The sequence below is a fragment of the Colobus angolensis genome, unplaced genomic scaffold (assembly GCF_000951035.1).
Source record: "Colobus angolensis palliatus isolate OR3802 unplaced genomic scaffold, Cang.pa_1.0 Scaffold194, whole genome shotgun sequence".
In the NCBI taxonomy this organism is placed as follows: Eukaryota; Metazoa; Chordata; class Mammalia; order Primates; family Cercopithecidae; genus Colobus; species Colobus angolensis.
Genome location: NW_012115088.1, coordinates 5,074,518 through 5,101,831, shown reverse-complemented (window position 1 = coordinate 5,101,831; position 27,314 = coordinate 5,074,518). Strand labels below are relative to the sequence as shown.

Here is a 27,314-nt window from a genome sequence, read left to right as displayed (position 1 = left end):
GGCAGGAGAATCGCTTGAACCCAGGAGGTGGAGGTTGCAGTGAGCTGTGATCGCGCCACCGCACTCCAGCCTGGGCGACAGAGTGAGACTCCATCTTAAAAAAAAAAAAAAAAAAAGCAAAAAAACAAAAAACAGTTCCATCAGGAACACTTTGGCCAGGCTTAGCATTTAAATTCTCAAGCTCCAAGCCCTCTCCTGAATTAACATTAGGCGAATAGGCTCCTCTATCTGAAGGTTCTACTTAAAAGTTTGTTAGGTTGGGGAACTTCTGTACTAAGAAATATTAACCCTTACTCTTCAAGATGATCTTTAGAATTTCAGTCTGACCTTGATCCTGGGTTACAGCAGACTGAAAATACAAAACAAACCTTTGCACCTGTACTGCTAATTTATCTATCTCTTACAGAACTGGGTCTTGAAAGAAGATTTTTATCCGAATCTTCAACTCCCAGCTCCTTGCAATCTTTGTAATCTTTACTTCCTTCCATTTACTCCCTACTAATTGCCCTATGAATACAGTGATCATATAATTAATTGTTCAAACCAGGAGACATTGAAGTTTTATGTTTTTATTTGGGTTTTTTAGGTTGTTGGTGTCAGCTTTTTTTTTTTTTTTGCAATTTTAAAAATTGAGATTTAATTCACATAAAATTCACCATTCTAAAGTGTACAATTAATTGGTTTTGAATATATTTTGTGTTTTACAACCTTCACTTCTATCTATCTCCAAAACATTTTCATCATCCCTAAAGGAGATTCCACACACATTAAGTAGTCACTCCCCTTTCTCTGTTCCCAAGGCCCTTGAGACCACGGAGATACTTTTGTTTTGCATGGATTTGCCCATTCTGGACATTTCACATAAATGGAATCACACAACATGAGCCACTGTGCCCAGTCTTGTTATTTTCTCTTTTTTGGATTATAGTTATCCTCATGGGTGTGACATGGTATCTTGTAGTTTTGATTTGCATTCTGTAATGATTAGTGGTGTTAAACATCTTTTAACATGCTCATTGGCCACTTGTATATTTCTTTGGAGAACTGTCTGTTACAATTATTTGCCAGTCCAGGTGAGGTGGCTCACGCCTGTAATCCCAGCACTTTGGGGGCCAAGGTGGGCAGATCACTTGATCCCAGGAGTTTGAGACCAGCCTGGGCAACATGGTGAAACCCTATGTCTACAAAAATTACAAAAAATTGCCTGGAATGATATGGCATGTGCCTATAGTCCCAAATACTTGGAAGGGTGAGGTGGGAAGATCACCTGCGCCTGGGAGACAGAGGTTGCAGTGAGCTGTGATGGTGACACTACATTCCAGTCTGGGCAACAGAGTGAGATCCTGTCTCAAAAAAAAAAAACAAACAAACACCCACACACCTTATTTGCCCATTTTAAAAGTGAGTTGTCTTTTTATTGCTGAGTTGTAAGAGTTCTTTATATATTACAGACACTCACCTGGTATATGAATTGCAAATATTTTCTTCAGGATATTTATAAATGAAGGGAGAGAACTGTTAATACTTGCTCAGAGAATACAGACATACTGAGACAGTTTCAAACAAAACAGGACATATGATCAACCTACGTGTGGAGGATCGTGATCCAGCAGGTTGAAGAATAAATGTTATTTTAATTTTAATGGGACAGTCTATCTAAATAATCAAACATACTCAACCAAACCAAGTACCCTCTCTGCATTATCTGCAGCACTAGATGCTGTGGAAAGGAATCTTAAAAAAATAGTGTAAAATATTTGTGAGTGCTTAAGCAACTTTAAGGTCAAGATTGAAAGACAGAAGAAACACACACATTATAAATGAAAGGATTTGTGTACTACGGTGGATGAGAAGAAGAGATAAGTGTTAGGATACTTAGAGAAATTCTAGTTCTTTTTCCTTCTTTTTTCTTTCGGACTCACTCTGTCATCCAGGCTGGAGTGCAGTGGGGAGATCATGGCTCATTGCAGCCTCTGCCTCCCAGGCAAAAGTGACCCTCCTGCCTTAGCCTCCCGAGTAGCTGGGACTACAGGTGTGTGCTGCAATGCCTGGCTAATTTTTGTATTTTTTGTAGAGACAGGCTTTCACCATGTTACCCAGACTGATCTTGAACTCCTGGGCTCAAGTGATCTGCCCTACTCAGCTCCCAAAGTGCTGGGATTACAGGCATGAGCCACTGTGCCCAGCCAGTTCTAGCCTTAAAGAACAGATAGCCCTGAAACTAAGAGAATTCTTGTTTTAAAAAGGAAGTGAGTTGGCCAGGCACAATGGCTCACGCCTGTGGCCAAGGCGAGCGGATAACCTGAGGTCAGGAGTTTGAGATTAGCTTGGCCAACATGGTGAAACCCCATCTCTACTAAAAATACAAAAAGTACGCAGGCGTGGTAGCACACGCCTGTAATCCCAGCTACGCAAGAGGCTGAGGCAGGGGAATCGCTTGAACCCAGGAAGCTGAGGTTGCAGTGAGCCAAGATTGCACCGTTGCATTCCAGCCTGGGCAACAAGACTGAGACTCCATCTCAAAAAAAAAAAAGAGAGAGAATAAAGGAAGTGAGTTATTTCATCTGTTTAGGCTGCTTTAACAAAAATACCATACACTGGGTAGTTTATAAACAACAGAAATTTAGTTCTGGAGGCTGGGAAGTCCAAGATCAAGTTACTGGCAAATTCAGTGTCTGGTGAGGGCCCACTTCCTGATTCAGAGATGGTACCTTCTTGCTATATCCTCACATGGTAAAAGGGGCTAGTTAGTGTTCAGGGGTCTTCTTTATAAGGACCCTAATCCCATTCACATGGATGGAGCCTTCATGACCTAATCACCTCCCACACGCCCCACCTTCTGATACTATCACACTGAGGGTTAGTTTTGAACATATGAATTTGTTCAGGACATAATAGTTACTGAGAGCTCTAGCTCATGTGTATGACATGTGCCAGGGAGTCTAGAAGGGCAGAGCACCCTTGTATGCTCCTATGCTGAGAGAAGGAACGAAAAATAAGGTCTGTGTTTCACACAATGGTTTTGTTCTCTTTCCAGTCTGTTAGGTTATCACCCCATTAGAGCAAGGAGAAAGGTTTCTAAAAATAAAAAAAAGGTACATATTATTTTACATTCCTGCTTTTGAAGAACAGAGCAGCCATTCAGAACACATTGATTCAATTCTGTTGCTACTTTGTTGCGTTTCATACTGTCCCAACCGGAAATTAGCCCTTAATTTGTACTTGCCTAAAAACACTTACACTTTTATTGTTAGAGGTTGAGGTCGATGCTTTCTAATAAACAAGTCAACTTTGTGAGGACAGGTGCTTTCTGTTCACTGGTCTAGTCACATGTGAGCGTCTTGGATCTGCCCTTGCAGACCTCCTGTTCACTCTGCTCTCTGTCTTTGCTCTCTGGCTGCTGCCCACACAGACTCAGCCAGTGGGCTCAGGTCTCTGCAGATGCTGACTGAATTCAGTCAGTGAGGATCCCTGTGTAGAGATTGGAGGAGGGAAGAAGGGTAAGATCAAGCTGTTGATTCCCCTGGCTCCTTTTCTGTGAGGTTCCCTGATCCTGCCAGCTCTCTCCCTGGTCATATTCTTTTGCTCTCTCCCTCTCCTTCAGAACCTACATGTGGTGACAGTTTTGCTGGTGCTAGCCTTGAGTTCCTGCATAATCCTGCTTTACCCACACCTTTGAAATTAATCCCTTTTGTAAATAAACTCCCTCTGGATTATCGTAATTTGAATGTGCCATCTGTTTACTCTTGGGACGCTAACCGATATAAACTCTCATAGTGCCCAAAACTTTAGAAGGTGCTTAACAAGTATTTGTGGAATAATTAATAAATGCATAAATGAGAGCAGATGCTTCTATTTCATCTTCTTTTCCTTAACAATTAACTGGTTAGAGAAGAGATTTTTGATAAGGGACATGAAACTTGCAAATTTTCAGTTTACACTTAATGTATAAGTTGACTTCATTTTGAGAAATCTATTTTTAATTTAAAGTGTCAGGTAGGCCGGGTGCTGTGGTTGACACCTGTAATTTCAGTGCTTTGGGAGACTGAGGTGAGAGGACTGCTTCAGGCCAGGAGTTTGAGACCAGCCTGGACAACATAGTAAGATCTCATCTCTAAAAAAAATTTTTTTAATCAGCTGAGCATGGTGGTGTGGCACCTGTGTCTCAGCTGCTCAGGAGACTTGAATTTCTCTTTGGGAATTCAAGTGGGAGGGTCTCTCGAATCCAGGAGATTGAGGCTACAGTGAGCTGTGATTGCACCACTGCACTCCAGCCTGGTTGACAGAGCAAGACCCTGTCCCAAAAAAAAAAAAAAAAAAAAAAAAGCCAGGCAACAAGTCTCATTGTATGATAAATCTGCCTTATTTTGTCACCACAATAATTAAGTCTATTCTTTTCTGTGCACTAAGCAAAAACATGTAAGACGAGAAGCAGGGGATGTTTTAACATTTTTTTCTAAGTCATACGATGTAAGTGGTGTGTGTGTCTGTTTAGTATCAAAGGAAAAAAGAAAAATGTAGTTTTTTTCCTCATTTCAAAAACATCATACTTTTTCTTGCAATTGTTTTCTTAGCCATGATGCCAATTTCTACCTTTGCCAATTGTCACACTGAATGCTTCTGATCACAGGGCAGTGGTTCAGAAAAAGCCCTGGGGTATAGTACACTCAATTTTAACTTTAGTCTTACCTCTTTCAATTTTGACTTCTCTTTGTTCACTCTGATTTTTTGTTTTGTTTTGCTTGTGGTATGTGTGTCTGTGCACACAGACATATTTTCAACATGGCCATGCTATAGAAAAAGGCATTTCTTACCTTCCAGCATACTTATAAAAATATTACCTGCTTTCTCACAGAAGCGAGATATCCATAGCTACCTGCCCTACAAAAATCAATAAAATTTTCTTTTTGCTTTCATAAATGATTTCCTCAGTCCTCTAATTTTCTTGAGGACAAGAAGGAAAAAAAATTTAGCATTAGCCTCCAATTTATCCCTTTGTTCAGGAGACTTTATAAGCTCCAAGAAAAAAAGTCTATTAGAAATAACAACTATGCCTATGCAGATTCCTTTTGTCAAGGAATTTGATTAGAATGAGAATATCAAAGATTATCAAAGATCAGTAATGGTGAATTAACAGATCAGGGGCTAGGCATGGTGGTTCATGTCTGTAATCCCAGCAATTTGGGAGGCCAAAGCAGGAGGATGGCTTGAGCCCAGGAATTTGAGACCAGCCTGGGCAATATGGCAAAACCCCATCTCTAAGAAAAATACAAAAAGTAGTGAGGCATAGTGGCATACACCTGTAGTCCTACTACTCAGGAGACTGAGGTGGGAGGATCACCTGAGCCTGGGAGGTTGAGGCTGCAGTGAGCCGTGATGGCGCCACTGCACTCCAGCCTGGGTGACACAGTGTGACCCGATCTCAAAAAAAAAAAAAAGTAGAACAAAGACCTAAGAAATGATGACCATTTCAGCAAGTGTGGAAATGAAAAAAGAAAGTATGGATTCACTATCAACCAGGGATTAGGAGAAAAAAAACTTGTCTCAAAGAAAAAGTCTGTGGAACATCTTTTCAGTGGATTCTAAGTGAGTCAGTCACTCTAAGTGAGTCAGTCACATCTCTTGGATGGCGAACGGAATGGACACAATGGGTGTGGCCACCATTATTTGACTGGACACGATCCCTACTGCTTTCTAAATTGGGAGCTTGCTACATGATCTTTTTGGAAAAGTTTCTTTCAAATTATTGCCTGGGCTTGTCATGGCTTGTCCCAAAGCAGCCAAACAACTGTCTCCAATGTGCTTTTTTGCCCCAATCCAGCTATTGTGTGCTTTGATGGGACTGAGGGCTATGCTCCTAAGTCTGGTCTGCATCTTAAGAAGAAATGACAGGGAAAGAGTTTGGAATGCTCTAGCCCACTCAGTGACAATGTGTTAGGGTGTTTTCCTCAAATAAAATGCCATTCTTAATTATATTTTCCTCAAAAAGTAATTCTCTGTGATTTTCAAAGAGAAATTCAATCATATGTGTCTTTGTTATTCATTTTCTTGTGGATTCTGTAAAACAGAATCACTGTAGTATGTGTGAATTTTCTATATTGCTTTGATTTCAAGACAAACTGAAATTTTGATCTGGTGATTTTAGTGAAAACATAGAATTGCTGAGCAGACTCAGATTTAGCTTCCAAGGACAGGACAATCATGAAGGCTTTGTTGTATTTTGTGCATAGTTTAGGGTGAACATCAAATCTTGAAGTTTCCAGAAGGACAAAGGTTGTGTTAAATGGCATATTTTCTTATCCATCTCTTTCTTTTCACTCCTTCTTATATAACTTGTTGGAAAAAAAAAAAAAGAGCCATTTCTTTCAGAAAAATCAATTTAAATGGACTCTCCCATCAGATGGAAAAACTGAACGAAATTGAAAAATAGCTCAGCTCATTAGAATACTTCCTGGGGATTCTCTGGGGGAAAGGCAGGGAGGGGAAAAAAATAGGGATTTACAATAAAATTAGGGGTGAAAACAAAAACAAAACCTCATTCCAAACTATTATGTAATGATGACCCAGGAATGATGGCAATGAGAGATACAGTCCAAAACTATACAGTAGGTGCCATAGTCATTGGAAAAGGAGCTAAGGGAAACAAAAGAAAGAATCACTGCTGAGAATGGGACGGTTTTTGTGAATGTCTACACCAAGAATCTGTGAAGTTCTGTAATCCTATACTCTTCCCCAGTCCTCTGGAAGGTACCTTAGGGGTTAATGTGACTATGAAGCTATCTGAAGCACAAAGCAAATTTTAGGCACCCAGCCCTGGAGCCGATAAAGGGGTTGTGGTAGTTTGACTTCAGTGCACTACAGCTTCTCCCAGTTCTCCGAGTGAGCCATCCTCAAATTGAAGTGCTGCTTTAGGCATGAGGGGCAGAAATAGCAATGTAGAGGGGTGGAGACGGCTTGCTCTGAAGAGCTTTTTGTCTGGTGATTCTGTGACTAAAGATAATATTTGTTTATCTTGTATGTTTAACTTGTGTCTTGTAATCCAGAAAGCTGAAAAAAAAAAAAGTAGAATTACAAGTAAGTTAGTGAACCAACCCATAGTATAGGGTATAATTTCTAGGCATGGGAAGGGCAGGAAGAACAAAATCAGCAGTTATGATAGAATGTATTTTTTCTGTGCTCTCTCCAACCCTTCCAGTAGGATAATTTTACAGTTAAAGTGCTGATTGTGCAGCAGTGTTTGATGTCGAGTTATGCTCATGGAAGCGGCTTTCTTACTTCTTGCATAGTTAAATGATTTTTTAAAAGAAAATAAAACATCAGTCAATCAATCAAACACAAAAGTCTTCCAGTGGCACTCCAAGTCTGGGAAGCCCAAGGCTGCAGAACACGGAGAAGGATTTAAAACTTGAACATCCTCCCATCACCAAAACATGATTACGATAGCTCAGTGAATATACCAGGTATTATAATGGGTGTGGAGAGGCCAGAGGAGTGGGGGGTCTTGGAGCAACATGTTTAGGCTTTTAAAGGATAAAAGGCCCGGAAAATTTCCAGGAAGGAGAAACTGTATGTTCTATCACAGCAGCGTATTTTTTCTCAGTGAGATCAGCTCCTCCTCTTTTTCTCGTTACAGGCTCGGCTCAATATTATTGAAGTAAAGCCAACAGCAAGTTAGCAAACCAGCAGGGGAGCAAATTGATTATACAGTTAACTGTGGAAAAACTGAAATTCTTTATTAAGGGAAAATGAAATACAGTTAATTTATGCTTCAACCGAGCCTTTCCCCACGTGGCATTTACTCTACTGGTTCTTTGACTTTGCTGTGAGGCTGTAACTCAGCCAAAAAATGACAGAAGCTTTACTGATTTAAAAATAAGGCAGGTTTTGAGCTTTTTTTTCCCCCCCTTGCATGATGATTTTTCCAGCTACAATTACTGTAACTCACTCATTATAGAGGATAACATGGCAGGCAAACAGGCAAGAAAAAAAGTGTGGTAAAACAGTTGGCAGAATGTAAATTGAAAGTCTTTGCCATCTAATTTTAAACAGTATTTATAGAGAGCACCCATTGAATACAGCATTCAACGTCTCACACAAAATCTCTTAAGTAGCAGACACATTTGCTGAAGTTGTTAGCAAAACTAGTGGACCCTAATAAGTGAAAGAAATTAAAACAACTCTAAGTTCCAAATGTAAAAGAGAGAATCAAGGTGAGGTCCATCAATTTCATGTAATTTTGAACTATAAAACCTAATGCTGGGGTGCCCCTTCAGAATTAAAAATAACACTAATGATTTACACACACAAAGAAAGCTTTCAAAGATCTGCATTCTATATTTTCTCTTATTAATTCTTACAATAGCCCCAGGTTCAGAGAAACTGATGTATTATTTTCTAACTTTTTGAGATAATTATAGATTTTCATACAGTTGTAAGAAATAATGCGGGGAGATCCCACATACCCTTTGCCCAGTTTCCCTCAATGACAACATCTTGCATAATTATAATACAATATCGCCACCAGAAAATTCAAACTGATGCAGTCCAGCAATCTTATTCTGTTTTATGTGCACTCATTTACATACATGTATGTGTGAAGGGGTGTGTGTATATACTCAGTTCTATGCGATATTTTCACATGTGTGGTTTCATGTAACTACCACCAGTGAAGATATGTAATAGTTCCATCACAAAGATCCCTCGTGCTATCCTTTTATAGCCACAGCCACAGCCACCTCCTTCCTACCCTACTCCCTAACCTCTGGCAACCACTAATCTGTTTTCCATCTCTGTAATTTTGTCATTTCAAGAATGTTATATAAATGGAATCATACAATATATAGACTTTTGAGATATCCTTGAGGTCTATTCAAGTTGTTGTGTATATCAATAATTTGACTCTATTAATGCTTAGTAATATTCCATGGTATGAATATACCACAATTTGTTTAGCTATTCACCCACTGAAGGACATTTGGATTATTTCCACTTTGGGACTATTACAAATAAAACTGCTGTAAACATTTGTGTACAGGTTTGTGTGTGAGCATAAGTTTTTATCTCTCTGGAATAAATGTCTAGGACAATTGCTCTGTGTGTGTGCGCACACATGTGTGTGTGCGTGCTTAGTTCTATACAATTTATCAAATGCTAAAATTCATGTGACCATGACCATAGTCAAAATATATAATATTATTCTTTTAGCAATAAAAATATAATATGATAGCCTGTAATTGCAGCACTTTGGGAGGCAGAGAAGGGAGGATCACTTGAGGCCAAGAGTTCAAGATCAGCCTGAGCAATACACCTAGATCTCATCTCTACCAAAAAAAGGCTTTTTTAATTAGCCAGGCATGGTGGCACATGCCAGTAGTTCCACCTAGTCAGGAGGTTAAGGTGGGAGGATCCCTTGAACCCAGAAGTTCAAAGATACTATGGTCTGTAAGTTCAAGTAAACTATGGTCTGATCACGCCAGTGCACTCCAGCCTGAGCCGCAGAGTGAGACTTTGTCTCTAAAAAAAATTTTATAGACAGGTAGAAGAATAGAGCAGAGCTACCCTGCATCATGCTGAATTGGGGCAATTGCTCTGTTTCAATTCAATTATATTCAAAATATATACAAATATGCAGAAATCACTGCTGTCTAAATGCAGTGATTCCTGTAAGTTACAGGCATAATAATAAATATATTACACCTAGTATTATTATTATTATTATTATTATTATTTTGTGACAGGGTCTCACTCTGTCACCCAGGTTGGAGCGCAATGTCATGACCAGACCATGAGTCACTGCAGCCTCAACCTCCTGGGCTGAAGGGATTCTCCCACCTCAGCCTCCTGTAGAAATGGAGTCTCACTTTATTGCTCAGGCTGTTCTCAAAGCCCTGGCCTCAAGCGATCCTATCATCTCAGCCTCCCAAAGTGCTGAGATTACAGGCATGAGCCACCATGCCCAGCTATGCCTATTATTTTAGTACATTTTTATGTCCTCAAGAAAGCCTAGAAGTTTCACATTTACTATGTTTTTGTTAGAAAAATACTTTTTAAGCCTTTTCGTACAACCGACTGAGTATGGATGCTCACCCGTAAGTGTCTAATTCTGAGTCAATATCACTGCTTTTATTTGGAGGATTCTAAGATAATGAAATATGAGACATTGGAATCCTATCTCTGATCAAGCTGTGGCTCAGAAGAGGTATAAGAAGAGCCATTCCTACCACAGGACAGTTAAAATCATTCTCCAGTAGAAGTGACCTGAGGAGTGGTTACTAAAGACTTCAAGACAAAGGAAAAAGCCTTGGTTTGTTGAGACTGCAACATTCTATTGAAAGGTAAGACCCTTTGCATAAGCAAGTCAGAGGTCAGTAGCTGTTGACGAAGCCTTATAGCTACACCTTGTCCATGTCGCCTCTACTCCATTATGTCTCTGTGAGCTCCTTCAGGGCAGGGACTGTGTTTAACTTAGTCTTGACTCCCTGGCACTTAGCACAGTGTTTGGACATAGTAGCACTCCATATATAACTGGGCATAGCAAGAGACATACAAAATTAGGAATTTAAACCACAGATAAAAGGAAAAAAAGGCAGTATTTTATATTGAATTAGTCCCTGTCATCAGAGGATATTATGGGACGGGTTGGGGAGAGGCCCAGCATGTGGCAGGCCCTCTGACGGGGGCAGCCCTGAAAGGACAGCGACGGGATGAACAGAGTCCACGCGGGCTTGATCCAGAAGGTTCCACCTTGGCGCAGAGCAGCAGGAGCCTACTCTGCGGGGCTGAGATTGTAAACCGAGCCGGATGGGCATCTGGGTTGGAAGTCCTTCCTCAGCTCTGTTCCACCCTGGGAATGCCTCTGCTATTTTCTTACAGTACTGTGTTCACCTTATCTGCATATTAGATCTTCCTTCTCTACTGGACAGTGCACTTCTTAAGGCAGAGCCACACGTTCTACTCAGAGCACATAGAACTTGCTCAGTAAATTTTTTGAGTGGTTGAATGAATGAGGTATTGCATCTCCATTTGTGCTGTCTCCTCCCCCAGAGTGCCTTCCCCATCTTGTCTGACTGATCAGACCCAAACCGCTTAGAAGACTCAGCTCAAGGGTCACCTCTTCTCTGGTTTTCCCTGTTCCTCCTTCTCATTGGCAAAGTAACGTGGCACACTGCCCTTCTGGAATGCCACCGCTACACCTTGTCCATGTCGCCTCTACTCCATTATGTCTCTGTGAGCTCCTTCAGGGCAGGGACTGTGTTTAACTTAGTCTTGACTCCCTGGCACTTAGCACAGTGTTTGGACATAGTAGCACTCCATATATAACTGGGCATAGCAAGAGACATACAAAATTAGGAATTTAAACCCCAGATAAAAGGGAAAAAGGGGCAGTATTTTATATTGAATTAGTCCCTGTCATCAGAGGATATTATAGGACAGCAATCCCTGTTAAACTTGGTTAATCAAGTAACTATTACTTTACCAATTTTCCCTAAGGATACCCTTAGAAAAAGAGTATAAGCCCTTAGAAAAGGACTTAGGCAGAAGCCCAAATTTCTGGATGGAAAGAGGACAATACAGAAAACCATTGGAATGTAGGGACTATAGAATGTCCTCTATTCAGATGTCCTGAAACATTCCAATGACTACATTTCCACCCCTCACCTCGGTGTTTGGTATCACATAAACTTGAGCCTTCAACTAAATTCTAAACTAGGAAAAAATAATCTAAAATTGGAAGAAACCTTTTGTCCTAGCTACTGGAAGCCAGTGTTATTTATTCCCAGATCAAGGTCCTTATTAAAATGCATGTATTTTTTAAAACAAATGTAACTTCAGTGGCAATGAGTCCTCAATATAAAACTCTCCAATCAGGCCAAGTCAATCTCTTTAAAATTTTCCCAACAGTCACAATTTATAAAACATGTAAGCCAAACCCAATAAATCAAGTAAATAGCATTGCATAATGGAGGCTTAAATATAGAACAAGACAAGCCAGAAAGGTTCAATTAAGTAAATGCTGTACATATGTCTAGCTTTGGTGAGGTCAGTATAATATATTGGGTTATTTTAGTATAAAGCCAAATAAAATAAGATAATTTAATGATTAAATAAAAAAGAGGAAGAAACAAGAATAAAATGAATACTTTAGGAAAATATAATGGACCAAAAAGTCTTAGAACAAGCTAGAGTTTTGAATTACAATACACTCTTAATAGAAACCCTAGAGTTAGTAAATAGAAAAGTTGTGAAACTCTGATAACAACACAAAGAGAGAGTGAAATTCTCTGAATAATTAGTGCATACTATTGTAATTGTGATTTTTAAATCCTAAATTGTTTTCAGATAATTAATATGTAACAAAAGCAAAATGTACATATATGATATAAAGTTGCCATGATGATACGAGGCTATTGAAGGAGTATATAACTCTGACACAATGGGATGAAAATGAAAAATGTATCTAATCATCCAGATGTTTTGTCTACACAGTTGCAAAATTATAATATTTCAAGCTATGTGGGTGATTTAATGAACTTACATTTTTCCTATGAATGTTTGATCCTGGCCAACAATTTTTTCTACCTCTTTGCAGTAGAAAGGGGATCCTATCAATTAGGAAAAACTTATTTCATGAAAAATGTAACTGTTATATGTATGTACAATACAATATCCATGAGCACATGTCTATAATGATTATGCTGTCAAACTAATCATAATTAACTTTTTTCTTCTAATATTTTTTGCTGTACATTCATTTATTTTGTTGTCCACTGATGCTTACAGGCAAAAAAAAAAAAAAAAAAAAGACTGTGACTACTGTAAGTCTTCAATTGCTTAGAAAACATATATAGGAGAAAAACTTTAAATGGAGAAATCTATCCATGAATGTATTGTTTTATGCACTGGGAAACAGGAGCTATTATTTAATTTTACCAGAAAAACAGTTCTGGACAATTTGTATGTCATCATTGTCTCTGAACATAAACTTGAAGATTATTTCTTCGGTCAAACCAGATTTTTTACCAGTTTCCAAACACACCTCTGTGCTTTCCTCGGCTCATATTAATTCACATATTCATTCAATACCTAGTTATTAAGTGCCTGGTAGGTGTCAGACATTCTGCCAGATGCAGGTAATACAAAGGTGAAGTAATACACACAGTTGGTGCCCCTGTGGCGCTTATTATGATCCACTGGGGCACACAGACTTCAATCAAGTGATCATACAAATGAATGGCATGAGAGCCTGTGTGAGAGGATTTGATCTCATCAGAGATGCCAGGCAAGGCTTCCCTGAGGAGGTGGCACTTGGGCTCGGGTCTGAAGGATAATTAGGAGTTACATAGGTGAAAAGGTGGTGCAAAGGTGTTCCAGCCAGAGGGAATAACATATGTAGAAATCATGTGACAGGAGAGAGGGTACCAGGAACTAAGATGGGCCTATGTGGCTAGATCAGAGAAAGGACAGGAACATATTCAGGTGAAGCTCCAGAGAGAAAGTAGGGGAAAGAGCATGCCCCTTGCAGGGCCTTGCAAATGAATGGAATTTCATCATATCCCAAGATATTTTTCCTAAAAGACCCTTTGAAATCCTATATGGCCATTCTCAGATGCCGCCTCCTCCAAAATGCATTTCCCAATCCCTTCAGCTAAATGTGTCGTTCCCCTCCTCTACGCTTCAGATAACTGTGGTCATACCTGTGTCGTCTCATTATCCCTTTCTGCATTGTATAATGGTTATGTGTGCTGCTTAGTATCAGGGTTGTGAGTTTATTCACCTTTGTATTCCACACATATGTAATAAGTGCTCAATCCAGGTTTGAATAGCTTCAATTTAATCAGCACTCTGGTTCAGCAATTTGAGCCACTGCTTTTTCATGATCAAAACTGCTGGTTAAAGCCTTTAGTAGTGCTATGGAGTGGATAAAGGATTTTGACAAGCAAAGATAAACTCTGAGATGTATGGCAAAATATTGTTACATCTGGGCAAACTGGAGGAGATATGACATACCTGGGTACATGGCTTACTGATATGGGAACACAAAACCATTAGTAGCTCAGTATTCAACTTCACAGTTGCATGAGAACTAATGGCCTTTACCATGTTGTGAAAGTTCCTAGGAATGCTCTGTGATCCTGAGATGTGGATGACCTCCAAGGAAGGGCAGGTGCTCACTTTATACCTGACCAACTTTCACACATGTAATAAACATTGGCTACATAATACTAAAAATTCAGAAAAAACTTTAAAATTTTAATTGAACGTTCTACCAAATAATTCTGGTTTTATCTAGAATTTTGGTAATGGTTACAAATATTCAATGTCTGGGCATTAGGCTAAAACAGAAAATATGAACCATGGATATAAAATGTGTGCCTCTGAAGACTAGTACCTAGTTTTATTATTTGTTTTTTGTTTTGGTATCTAGTGTTTGAGGAAAGAATTACTTTTTTCCTTTAAAAATATGGCTTTATTAAGCAATTGAATAAAACTGATATGAAGTCAATTCATTTTTACACATCATGGAGAGGAAAAAAGATCGTGGATAAAACTAATAATAAAATGTTTTCTATGTCAGACGTGGTGGCACGCACCTGTAGTCCTAGCTACTTAGGAGGCTGTGGCAGGAGGATTGCTTAAGCCAAGGAGTTAAAGGTCAGCCTGGGCAACATAGCAAGACCCTGTCTCTAAAAAAAGTTTTCTAAATTATAAGCAGCAAAATTATTAAACACAAAGTGAACATTCACAAAGATCAATGTAACAAGATAAAATGAAAATAAAGAAAAGAGAGGAAGATTTTATATATATATATATGTGGAAAGTGTAAGTACTTATATATATACATACACACACACATATAAGTAGAAAAGGAGTAATTGCTGTTTATGTGTTAGGCTTGCTAGGTATTTTACATGTGTGAATTTATTCAGTCTTCACAGCACTTCTATGAGGACTGTACTATTATTATCTCCATTTTACAGAAAACTGGAACACAGAGAGATTAAATAGCTTGCACAAGGTCACACAGCTAAAAAGCAGTAGAGCTAGGACCTCAGTTGGGGCAGCGTGACTCTCCAGAGTGTGCATTCTTAATGAGAGCAGAAATTGATTTTTAGGGGGTAAAAAAAATCTTAGACATTACCAAGGTTTGTGGCCCACCCAAGGGACAGATACATAAACAGTCACATAGTACACAAATAGTGTTAAAATCTCATAGGGAAGGAGAGATTGGTTAAGAAAAATTTGTCTAAAATGTCTCCTTAGGGGTGTAGTGAAAATGAAGGCTGAGGGCAGTGATTACACCTGTAATTTCAGATTCGTTATATAAATGAGACTCATTAGCATATGTGTTGTCATCAAAATCATGGGAGTGGATGAAACTGTGCTTTGAGAGGCTGAGGTGGGAGGATGGCTTGAGCCCAGGAGTTCAAGACCAGGCTGAGCAACACAGTAACACCCCCATCTTTACAAAAATTTTTTAAAAATTATCTGGGCATGGTGGCTGGTGGCACCCGCAAGTAGTTCTAGCTACTTGGAGGCTGAGGCAAGAGGATCACTTGAGCCCTGAAGGTCAAGGCTGCAAGAAGCTATGATTGCATCACTGACCTCCAGCCTAGGCAACAGAGCAAGACCCTGTTTCCAAAAAAAGAAAAAACAAAGAAAGACTGAAAATGAGATTAAGAAACACTGCTCTAAAGTGTGTGCTCATAACTCCTATTTAATAATGCCTCTTAAGCTTCATGTTATGTTTTTTCTTTTCTCAGAGAGCAAATTGAAGGGGTGATGTTCACATTTCATTAATAACGTGGATTCAGGAGCTCAGTAATGACGTAGATTCAGTGTGCTGAAATGTGTCAGTTCTGAAATAGCTAATTTAGCTATCTCCAAGTAATGGTATCATAGCAATTGTTATCTCCAAGTTATTGATTATTGAAGTTTTACTAAAACTTTATAGTGTACTTGTTTTTATGGTATTCTGCTACAAAACTGTATGTTCCTATGACTGAAGACAGTCCTGAGGAAACTTACAGAGTGGGTACTGTTTATCCTGTCTGGCACTTTCCCTATCATTTTGGAACTCCTCCTTGACCTCTGAGTTCTCTCTTTTAATCTTCCCTGGTTATCCAGTTATTCATTAGACCCAGTAACATTTATTGAGTACCCTGTGCAATTTCATTCACTCCCATGATTTCGATGACAACACATATGCTAATTAGTCGCATTTATATAATGAATCTGAAATCTTTCATCCTAGCAAAGATTTTTTTCCCTGAAGTTCCAGAGGACCAAACTGCCTAGTGGACATTTCATTGTCAAGTCCCCCAGACTACTTAAAACTTAACACATCCCACAGGGAATGACCTTTTTCTGCATGTGTGCTTCTCCTCCTGGTTCCTCCTTTAAGAAGTGGCAACTTCATCCATCCCATTACCCAAGCCAGAAACCTGGAAGCGTTTGTCATTGGTCACATTCAACCAGTGACCAAGTCTTGACAATTGTACTTCCTTAACATTTCTCAGATCTTTACTATCTTTTCTAGTCAAATATATTACTAAATTCACAGTCTTATCACTTCTGTCTAGAAAACTGTTCCCTGCTTTGAAACTCTTCAGTAGCTGCCCATTGCATGAAGAGTGTAGACCCTCTATGATCTGACCTCACTGGGCATACCATTCCATCACCACTCACACCCTACATTTTTTAGGCTTGTAACTCATTTTTAATAAGGTTACTTTGAAAATGTCTGCATCAGAGGCCCTAAATTGGCATGTGGGAATCCACCAAAGCTACCTTTGACATATAGAATGGAAAACATGTCCTGTATTTGTTGCCTGAATGTGAATTCCTACCTAAAGTGGACTCTTCTTTTTTCTTTAAGTGTACTTCTCTTAAAAGCAAGCACATCAAACAAAATATATTGCTATCACCCCTACAGTGCCTTGTGTACTACAGATGCTCAATAAATATATTTTGACAAAAATCACTATTGACTATTATTCTACAGACTTGCATGTTCTTTCTCTTGGAAATAGAATTATGTTATGAGACCACAGTATTTCTTATTCATATAATTTGATGGGAGGAAAGACAAAATAAACTATAAATTCAATTTACTGACTTACTTATTGAGGAAATTGAGATATTACTAAGTAAAATATAAATATCCAGTCCAGCTTTTTCAAAAGACAGATATGTAAAAATATAGTTATTGCTAAAACTGGTTTGTGACATGCTTTCACAGTTTATTTAATGTTATTATAGCCTGTAATCAATATATAAACAATAGAATTCCTAAGTAATACATAAATCTCTGAAAGAAATAGATTAAAATCAGCTATTTTTTGTTAAAATGTTGGGGCTTTAACCAAAACATAGATTTTTAACTTCACTAAATCTAAATTCATTTTAGGAAATATACAAATACATATAAGTATGAAGTTACCATTAAAAAGAATTTTTATTGTAATTTTATTTCCTGAGAATTCAGCGTTTATTTTGTTTTTGTGAGTGAATCCTAGGATTTTACTTTATTTTATTTATTTTTATTTATATATTTTTTGAGACAAGGTGTTACTCTATTGCCTAGGCTAGAGTGCAGTGGTGCAATCCTAGCTCACTGAAGCCTCCATCTCCTGGGTTCAAGCAAGCCTCCTGCCTCAGCCTTTCCAGTAGCTGGGACTACAGGCGCATGCCCCTAGACCTGGCTAATTTGTTTTTATTTTTGTAGAGACAGAGTCTTGCTTTGTTGCCCAGGCTGATCTCAAACTCCTCACCTCAAGCAAACCTCTCACCTTGGCCTCCCAAAATTCTGGGATTACAGGCATGAGCCACTGTGCCCAGCCAAAACCCAGAATTTTCTGAGTTCAATTTTGCTTGGCCAACTGCCAGTCTGAAATGAAGACCCTCTCATCTAAAATCTTTGTTGAGCAGATACATCATAGAAATATTTCATTTGTAAATCAAACCCACAGATCCACAGATCCACAGAACTGTTTCATTTCAAAACTGTCTACTTCAGCCTCACTGTCAGGGAAATTGTTAACAGATTCAAAATTAGTAATGAAGATTGACTTGCAGTATCTTTTCAATGATCAGTATTAGCAAGTAGTGTAAATACCTGTCTAGGACTCATCCATATACTCATCTGTACCTATGGTTATCAATCACTGGTTTATTCTTATGTCCTCCCTAATTTTGTGTGTTTAAGAGCACACTCTGATTTTACCATTTACTATTCCATTTAAATAAACCTTGATTCCTAGTCTGGTGCTAAATAGAGTGCTCAAAAACATGTCTTTCTTTCTTTCTTTCTTTTTTTTTTTGAGACGGAGTCTCGCTCTGTCGCCCCGGCTGGCGTGCAGTGGCCGGATCTCAGCTCACTGCAAGCTCCGCCTCCCGGGTTTACACCATTCTCCTGCCTCAGCCTTTCGAGTAGCTGGGACTACAGGCGCCCGCCAACACCGGCTAGTTTTTTTGTATTTTGTAGTAGAGACGGGGTTTCACCGTGTTAGCCGGGATGGTCACGATCTCCTGACCTCGTGATCCGCCCGTCTCGGCCTCCCAAAGTGCTGGGATTACAGGCTTGAGCCACCGCGCCCGGCCAAAAACATGCCTTTCAAGTGTATGAATCGATTTGAAAATACCTCAATTGTCAAATTAGGTTGGTCACTGTCATATCTTTCAACACTATGTAAACGTAACTGAAACTAATAGACTATTTGAAACATATTTTAGTTAAAATTCATATACAAACCCATGTATAAAATATATGTTAAGCTATGTATTTTACACAGATTTCTGGTATTAAAATTATCTAAGCATATTCAAGATTTGAAATGCACGTAGCCCAAAGAACCAATACTTCATTCATCATGAAAGACTAATTTGTTTTATGAGAGTGTGGAATAAGCATTCACCACATGAAAACATTTTAGTACAACCACCTTTCACAAATAGTGTATTTCTGGTTTCTTGCTCTACAGTGGAAGAGCTACAAAAAGCAAAAGTAAACACCTTTGTGGTAATCAATAAGTAGCATTAGTGCTACATATATTATGCTTCCAATTCAGTTGGGTCTATTTTTGTTTTATGTTTCAATGTACAGCATTATCCTTTGGCAATGTCAAGAGAATGAAAAATGTGCTGTTTATAAAATGAAGTATTGAGTTTATTTTAGATATCACAGCTTACAAAAACACTCTCAAAATGCAAAAGCATACCCTTCAAGTTCAATAGAATAATGTATATTGGAAAGGGATAGAAATACATTATTTATTATACATACTAAAATATTTATTTAATTTAAAAAATATACACATAATTCCACAAGCCAGCAAAATTGAACTATCGTTTTTGAGATTCTCAGCCAGTCTTTACTTATCTGCATACATAATTTTTACATATTGTAATGGAATAAAATTGCACTTTCATAAGATAGAGTTTAGTGTTTTAATGTCATTTGCCACAATTTGCCTTATTATTGACATAAAACTCCAACATACAGCTTGTTTGAACATTTATCAGTGGAGATCTTCATTTCTGGCCAGATTTCATAAATCCATATTAATTAGAAATAAGCTGATAGATAAGATAGAAAAAAACCATTATTTATTAAATTCAACATACCTTTTTTACTTCATTTCCTGGCTTCTTGAATCTTTAATCCAATTAGCATTAGGCTGTGGAGTATGAAAAATAATCGGCAAAATCATCAGGTGAGAGTTCCTTCTGATGACCTGTGTGTCTTCCTCCTCACTCCAACACTATTACTTTACTTTCCAGTTAAGAAACAATGCAACTATTCTTTTTTTTATTGAATGAAAGGGATCATTTTTGTTTCCTTACGGATTATTAAACGTAATGCTGAACTAACCTATCATAACAGCCAATGAGGTGGTGGTTGGGCCAAAGAAAGGGGATAGTGGGGAGGAAACTGAGTGAGGAACTGCCACAAGGCAGAAGAAAATATTTGGAGATGGCTGTGTTAGCTATCTCCATCAAGGTGGCGGTTTCAAGGATACATACATGTGTCAAAACTTACCCACTGTAGTTAAGTGCTGTTTATTGTGTGCCAATTATCTCTTAATAAAGCTGTAAAAAATGTAGTGCTATTGTAAAAGTAAAGATAATTATTAAAGTAAAACTAATTCTCAAAAGTCTGTGATATTATACCATTTTCCTTAAAGGGGCAAGAGATTTTGCCTTTTTATCTCATTTTATCTGTAAGATAAATTCAAAATTTTGGGAATGCTTACTTAAGGCAAGCTTAATTTTCCATATATTGTTTAGCTTGCGTTCCATTGCAATTCATAGTTGCACTTCACCATTATTAAAAAACACAGGTTGGGTGCAGTGGCTCATGCCTGTAATCCTAGCACTTTGGGAAGCCGAGACGGGAGAATCACTCGAGCCCAAGAGTTCAAGATCAGCCTGAGCAACAAAGTGAGACCCTATCTCTACAAGAAATAAGAAAATTAGCCAGGCGTGGTGGCACACGCCTGTAATCCCTGCTACTCGGAAGGTTGAGACAAGAGGATGCCTTCAGCCCAGCCATGATCACACCATGGCACTCCAGCCTGGGCTGACAGAGGGCAACCCTGTCTCAAGAAAACAAAGCAAAACAAAACCTCACACACAAAAAACAAAAGCAAAGGGCCTTTAACTAAAACTAAAAATAAAACATGTATTAAAGCCCTACATTCTTTTTGAGTGTACAAATATTTTTGCTGATATCTTTATGATTTTAGTCTTTAATCCTGTTCTTGAAATTGATGATTGAGATTTAAAACCTCATAGGTATTACTTTTATACTCTCCATTGATGGTTAATTATGATTGTTCCATATTTCCCCTTATTCTTTCCCCGTATAAGAAGACAGTGAGATGTCAAACAAGATTTTTAAGGATGACTTTACAATCATCACAACTCTGGGAGAAAATGCCCCACATGTGTACAAAGTGACTTTAATCTAGAAAGAAACATAAATTTACAAATAAAGTAGCAAGCAAGAAGGAATGAAAAGGAGGAAGGAAGGGAAGTAGAAAGAAAAATGCATACATTAAGGGTAATTACAACCCAGTTATAGCGCTCCTGTTTTATTGTAAAGGCATATCCAAGTAGCTCCACTTAATTGAAAAGCTTGTCACCTCTGGGACAACCTTGTGGATGCTTTCAGCCTCCACAACTCTGGGCAGAGAAATCGCCTTCATTTAGCAGGAGCACCCTTGAAGGTTGGTGCTCACCCTCATGCCCCAGCACCCATACACGTTTTTATCAGGCTTCAAACATAAATGAAAGAATGGGGCCTATTATACTATTGCCACAAAACATCTCAAAATTACGCATTTATAATTCCTGAAGGTATGCTGATGTGCACTGTACTTAGCTTGATCCAGACAAATATGTTTTGGCATGAGGCAGAATAATTAAAAATTGGAATTTTGAAATTTGTGAAGGTTTTGAAATGCAGAGACTCCAAAATAGTTAAATACTGACATCAGCCACAATACACCTTCCTTCTTCTTATATGAGACTGAAAGTCAGAAAAAAACTTGTATAGTAGTTTCCCACAGTAAGTAGCTGAGATGAAGTGATAGCTTTTGTTCTAAACTTTTTTTTTTTTTAGCAAATTAGCTCGGCATGGGCACACGTTAGATTGCCACACAGAGGGCATATTGCTTGCTGAGCAATTTGCCCTACAGAATAGTTGCTATGCGGCCTTGCTTTGGGCACACCGCTAAGCTAAATTCCTGTCTCCTGTCATCACTGACAGTAGAACAGCTGGAAACTAAAGATTGCAAGAAACATTATAATTTTTTCCTTAAACAATTTTTTTAAATAACGGCAAGTTATTTTTATTTTTATTTTTAGAGATGGTCTCACCGTGCCACGCAGGCTGCGTGCAGTGGCGCAATCCCAGCTCACTGCAGCTTTGACCTCCTGGGCTCCAGCAATCCTCCTGCCTCAGCCTCCTGAGTAGCTGGGACAACAAGCATTTACAACCATGGCTGACTAATGTTTATTTTTATATTTTTAGAGACAGACAGGTCTTGCCCAGGATGATGTGAAATGGCACAATTATAGCTCATGGCAGCCTCAACCTCCCAGGCTCAAGGGATCGATCCTCCTGCCTCAGCCTCTGGAGTAGCTGAAATTATAGGTGCACATCATCACGCCCTGCTAATTTTTGTAATTTTTTTTTTGTAGAGACGGGGTCTCCCTGTTTCCCAGGCTGGTGTCAAACTCCTGAACTCAAGCAGTCCTCCCGCCTCAACTTCTCAAAGCACTGAGATTATAGGTGTGAACCACCATGCCTAACCAGCAAAAGTATTCTGAGAACACCTTTGAGGGGAAATATAGTATATTCTTATCAATTCTGCCATGAGAACCATGTTAATTTTGTCAATATTTTTTCCTTATTGGTATGTCATTGTAATCAGAGATTCAAATATATTTTATTCAAAATTTAAAAAATTTTAAACTTTCCTTTTCCACTTAAAAAAACCTCAGTAAGGACAGGTTTATGTGATCTGATTTTTGTGGCATATAATTGTAACATTTATCCATACCCAACTAAAATACTGAATTTGTGAAGCTGGAAAAGCCACAACATCCCAGTTATATATCCTGCCTGGTTTGACTTCCTAGAAAGTGAATGTAAACTGCTGGCTTGCTATCACATTGAAGGAGTGTCACACGGCATATGTCATAAATTTGGGGACCACAGAGCTCCTCTCCTGGCATCTTCCTCCTACCGCCAACTTTCAGCATAAATAGTTTGCTCCAGTAAGTTGAGAGAAATTGAACAGGGGCAGAAACTGGGAGGAGGAGTACCACTTGTACAAATTGTGGGAAATCACTACTCAACTTTTTATAACATCAAGACACTTCGTAAGGGCTTTTAGAACATTCAAGCAGCAGGTTATCGAGCTATTTGCTTGGGGTATTTTTTTTGGTACTAAAATATTTAAATGATATAACACTATTTGCTGACCAATAAAAGCATTCATACTAAAAGATAATCTGAGAAAATTTAACTGCTTTTAAATAGAGATGTAAGATTAGTAAATGAAAAGGTGTTATACCTTATATATCTGATTTTAGTAAATCATTCATGTGAACACATCCCTACTTATGCTCAGATATAATTATCTACCTGATAATATCTTACTCTTCCTTTTTAAAGTAAAACTTATATATTTAAAGAGTCATAGTTAATTTTCATTTTATTTCTCATTTTACTAGTTTCTCTGTTTTAATGAAATGCTCTTCATTTTTCCTCCTGAAAACCGAATTAAGGTATTTATTACTAACTTCAAGACTACTTTAAAAATATTAATTTAATTGACAATTACAATTTGGCACAATGTTAGAATATAATACATACTGAATATAATTTAGGCTTTCTTGGCTTAAAAACAAAACCAGGCCAGATACACTAGTATTACTGTGCTCACACCTGTAACCCCAGCACTTCAGGAGGCTAAGGTGGGAGGATCGCTTGAGCCCAGGAATTCAAGACCAGACTGTGCAACATAGGGATAAATTTAAAAATTTAAAAATTAGTGGGGTGTGGTGGTACACACCTGTAATACCAGCTACTTGGGAAGCTGAGGCAGGAGGATCCTTTGAGCCCGGGAGGTTGAGGCTACAGTGAGCTATGACGGTGACACTGCACTCCAGCCTCAGCAAGACCCTGTCTCTGAAAAAACAAAACTAAAAACCAATTCAGAATTTTGTAGTGTCTCAGCCTCACTACCATATTCATTCATTCACTCATTGATTCCTTTCAGCTCTATTTTTTGAGTTTACTACATGCCGGGCACAGAACAAGGTACAAGGAATTTTAAAACAAATAGATATGTAAGACATAGACCTTGCCCTCCAGGAACTTGGATCAAATAATGTTGAATGGGTAGATCAAAGAACCACTCACTAAAGCTTTCTAGTTGACAGCATGCCAGATATCAAAGAGTTCACAGTGCCTGCCTTTAACTTAAAGCATGACAGGTTTTCTTCTGGTCTTTTAGTCAGTTCTTAGTTTATATACCAGTGCCCATAATTATATCAATTTGAATGAATTTCTTCAGTACAATTTCATGTAACTATATGAATGATTTATAAAAATCAAATATATAAAGTGTAATACCTTATCATCTATTAATCACACTGATCTGTTGAAAGGCAGTTATTTTGTTTCTTAGATTAGTTTTCTTTTAGTATGAATGTTTTTATTGGTTACAAAAATAGTGTCATATCATATACACATTTTGCTTGCTCTGAAACATGTTCAGTATCTTTAAGAGTGCATCAGATTAGATTATCAGTTGTAAGGGATAGAATTACTAGTTTACTTCCCAAGCCTGCTGCTTCCCAGTAGAAAGTACTAGGTCATCTCTCTTTTGGCCCAGAGGCGTAAGTTACCCCTCTGTGAAGAGAAGGGTTTTGCTGCGTACTCAGCATCTAATTTTTATTCTCTGCTCAGATTTATTTCATGAATAATATACCTGAAAGAGCTAAGGGAAATGAAGACAGGGATCCAGATAATTTTGGAAAATCCAGCTCCATTCACATTCCCTCCTCTGATTGTGCCTTGGGCCTGTTGCTTGGAAGAGCAGATGAGTCATGGACCCAGACTCAGGCTAGAGAGCAGGCAGTCTAGGGCCATAGTCACACACAAAGCCCCTAGCACCAAAGGCATCACCAGGCATGGGCAGTGCAGCCAATGGGGAGAGTATGGGGTTTACATAATCTTCTCTACTTCCCACATCTTCTCCCTTGTGTGCTATCTGAATTAAAGACACCACCCAGGTGCTAAAAACTAGACTCAGTGTGCAAGCAAAGAAGACAGTATCACGACTGATGTTGAAATTTAGTCTGGAAAAGGAAAGTGAGGATTTGATTTGGGTGAAGCACAGTGAAAAAGTAATAGAAGCAATTGATCATGGATCCAATGGGTGAAATAATCATTGCCATTGAGGCAGTAAAAGGAATGGGGTGAAAGAGGGTAAGAAGGTAGAAGAATGGGGCAGGGAACAGGATGTGAAGGATTCAGGGAGGGGAGTTAGTTTAAGCTTCAAATTCTAGTGTGGCCACTGGAGGGAGGGGCTGGGTGGGGTGACAGGCAGTCTTTAAAGGAGAACACAACTAAATTCAGAGAAATCACCACTAAAGAACGCATCCCTGAAACCGAAAATCACCTGTACCCCAAAAACCATTGAAACTTTTTAAAAATGCAGCAGATTAAAAAAATAATAATAAAGGGGAGCACTGCAGGTACTGAGGGCCCAGGATGAGTGATTCTTAGAGAGATGGTTGGAATGGAGACAGAAATAACAAGACCTCATGCTTAGTGCAAGGATACTTTCCAGAAACAGGAGTACTAACTGAATTCCAGCTTTGGTAGGATATTTGGTATTGTCTGGTTTCTAGAAGATGCATTTCTGTCATCACTTATCACCTACCCTCCGCACATGTTAACGTACAAGTAGGAGTTTATTGGCTGAGATCTCTGTTTATGTATGCCCTTTAGAACTGTCCTAGTAGAGCAAGTGGCGCTCACTTCAGCAGCCTGGACATTTGAACACTCCATCCATTTGAGAGGTGGGGAGCTTGGCAAATGATGATCCACGCTGCCTTTTGAACAGCCCATGAGCTAGGGATGGTTTGTACATCTTCAAATGGCTGGAAACAACTCAAAAGAAGAATAACACTTTGTAAGCAATGAATATTACATGAAATTCACATTTGCGTGCTTAAATAACGTTTCACTGGAACACAGCCCACGCATTGTTTCATATTGTCTGTGGCTGTTTTCCCACTACAAGGACAAAATTGAGTAGTTAGGACGGGGATCACGTATTTCACAAAGGCTGAAATATTCATGATCTGGCTTTTTGTAGAAAAAGTTTGCTCTTCCACAGGAGGCCTGCACACCGCCGCTTGTGCTGCCGCCTTGTCTCTCGTGATCCCTAAGAAATTCCAGCATATTTTGCGAGTACTCAACACCAACATCCATGTTGGCAGAAAATAGCCTTTGTCATCACAGCCATTGAAGGCGTGGGTCGAAGATATGCTCATGTGGTATTGAGAAAGCAGACACTGACCTCACCAAGAGCGCAGGACTCTCTGAGGATGAAGTGGAACATATGACCGCCACTAAGCAGAATCCATGCATTCAAGATCTCCAGCTGGTTCTTGAACAGACAGAAGGATGGAAAGGCTGGACACTATAGCCAGGTCCTGGCCAAGGATCTAGATAACAAGCTCTGTGAAGACCTGGAGCAACTGAAGAAGATTCCAGTGCATAGAGGGCTGCGCCACTTCTGAGGACTTTTGTGTCTGAAGCCAGCACATCAAGACCACTGGCCACTGTGGCCATACTATGGCTGTGTCCAAGAAGCACTAAGTCTGTGGCCTTGTCTGCTAATACATAGTTTATATACCAAAAGAAAAAGGAAAAGAGAAAGTTTGCTGCTCCCTGCTCTAAACATTAAATAACCCTTCATTTATATATCCTCTGGAAAACAATCTATCTACTGTATGCTAAGGATCCTCCTCAAAAAATAAGACGTTAATCACAGGAGAGGCCACTGTGCAGCCAAGAAAAGCGATCGAGATCGGAGCTGAGGGAAGACTGCGTTGGTGGAGAGCGTCGGGTACCCTGCGCTGGCTCTACTGCTGCTATGGGACCAGAGTGTGCTGCCCGGGACCACCTGGCACAGATCTGGGGTGGATTGAACCCAATTTTACCCTGGTACCCCACTTTTGTAGCCAGTTACTTGTTCCTTTTAGACTCCGCTTATTATTCCATGAAGTGGGATAGTCACTCCCTCACTGGGTGGTGATATGTGACAACCTTTCCAGAAGACCTTGTGTGGAGTCAGCCTTCAGTCATGTTTTCTTCCTTCCCCCTTGTTAGGGCGAGACCTCCAAAAAGGACCAATTACAATTTATGTCACCAAAAGACCATTTCACACACCACAGCATTGAGAGAGAAAAATTTTTGTCTTACAATTTCCTGCACTTCCGAGGATTTAGCTAGAAAGTATAAAGAAAGACCAGGCTCGGTGCCTCAATCCCAGCACTCTGGGAGGCCAAGGCAGACAGATCACCTGAGGTCAGGAGTTCCAGACCAGCCTGACCAACATGGCGAAACCTCGTCTTCACTAAAAATATAAAATTAGCCAAGCATGGTGGTACATGCCTGTAACCCCAGCTACTTGGGAGGCTGAGGCAGGAGAATCACTTGAACTTGGGAGGCAGAGGTTGCAGTGAGCCAAGATTGTGCCATTGCACTCCAGCCTGAGCAACAACAG

At 39.1% G+C, this 27,314-nt stretch overlaps 1 pseudogene; it reads left to right on the top strand.

Annotated features, from left to right (window-relative positions):
• LOC105510945 overlaps nucleotides 1-26,404 on the top strand; it is a 50,787-nt pseudogene extending 24,383 nt beyond the window's left edge.
• The last annotated feature ends 910 nt before the right edge of the window (nucleotides 26,405-27,314 follow it).